Here is a 1508-nt window from a genome sequence, read left to right as displayed (position 1 = left end):
ACCAAAAAAACAAAAAAAAGCCAAATGTCAGTAATTTAAATTCAAAAAAGGAAATCATTAAGATACTTTGTGGCTTTTCTTACAATAAAAATCAGTTCCATTCTTAAATCTTTCTGTGGAATTTAGCAATTAATATTCCCACCTTTCCCAGAAAGTATTTGAAGCTTGAAATAGAGGGTGAGTTGTTGTTGGCTCCAAATATAAATATACAGCCCTGACTACAATGGAGAGCCAGACTTGTTTAAACAGTGCAGATGAAAGCCAAAACACTTGTGCCAACGGTCACGCTGCAAATTTCCTCTTTCCTTTTTGAAATTAAAAAAAGGCTTGCAAAGATTCAAAGGTCTAGAAAGAAATGAGTAAGAGCAGAGTGGGAGGAGAAAGGACAATAGTTGTACATATGCAGGACGCACTAGCTCGTATGATACCTACAAAATGCTTATCCAAACATTTTTGGAAAACTCCTATGAAGAGTCCATACCTTCCCTCAACAACTTGTTCAGTTGTCCTACTGTTCTGAGAGTAAGGAACCTTTTCTCTAGAGGTCTGAAAGCCTCCAAAGACTGGAGATGAATTGCTAGTTGTATTCTTGCTTTTATAAAAGAGAAATAGCATCATAAAGGTGGGATTCCTCCTAGATGACGGGTATTTTCTTGTATCGGGTACAAGACGCATCAAATATTTTGAATTACTGGATCCGAGAATTGATCTGCATGTCATTCATTCTCTTTTTTGGCATGTCCTAGTTAGATGCTTCCCTTGTTATGGGATGTTTGAGTCGATGCATTACAAAAATACCATTCTTCGGTAAAACAGACTTCGCAAAGCAAAGCAGATCAACTGTTGTGGGACATGTCACTACTGCTGATCTGTTTTATTGAGCATAGGAAGTGGCCCATTGTCCTGCATCAGGGCCTGATGTAGGACAAGGGGTGACATGTTCCCAGTGCCTGCAGATTCCCTGTGTCCCTGACTGCCCCACACCTCCTTGCCAGAACCCATGCATCACATGGAGGCACAAGTCCTGCCTGGCAGAGGGTGGGGCAGTGTGATACAGAGGCTTCCCCAGGTCCCTCCACACTGGGACCCACACCATTTTCTGCACTGACCTGTGCTTCATGTGGAGGCATGAGTCAATGCAGGTCCTGGCATAGAGGCACAGGGCGCTATGAATTACCTGGGTCCCGGGTCCTGCACTGCTCTACACATCCTTGTCAGGATCCATGCTGGTATGTACTTCTTGTGTGAAGCAGAGGTTGACATGGGTTGCTGTGTAGAAGCATGGTGTCATGCAGGTCCCAGCATGGAGTTCTAAGGATTCCCTGGGTCCCGGGCGTTCACACTCGGGCACACGCTGGCAGTCTTCACTTATGGAAACAGCCCCTTGGAGATCTTGAGACAGGTCTCCATAAGTGGGGAACCCCATTTTCCCTGCTTAGAGGCAGCCCAAGGTTCCCTGGGGCATGTCTCATAGTTTCATGGTTTCATAGTTTCTAGGGTCGGAAGGG

General features: G+C 44.8%; 1 protein-coding gene across 1 annotated transcript in view; it reads left to right on the top strand.

Moving 5' to 3' along the window:
- Positions 1-1508, top strand: part of POLR3B (RNA polymerase III subunit B) — a 180542-nt gene that overhangs the window by 118209 nt on the left and 60825 nt on the right. The window lies entirely within an intron of this gene.

The sequence above is a fragment of the Gavialis gangeticus genome, unplaced genomic scaffold (genome assembly GCF_001723915.1).
Source record: "Gavialis gangeticus isolate Ggan-Ray unplaced genomic scaffold, GavGan_comp1, whole genome shotgun sequence".
Classification (NCBI taxonomy): Eukaryota; Metazoa; Chordata; order Crocodylia; family Gavialidae; genus Gavialis; species Gavialis gangeticus.
The sequence above is the reverse complement of the archived record's forward strand: the minus strand, read 5'-3'. Positions and strand labels throughout refer to the sequence as shown.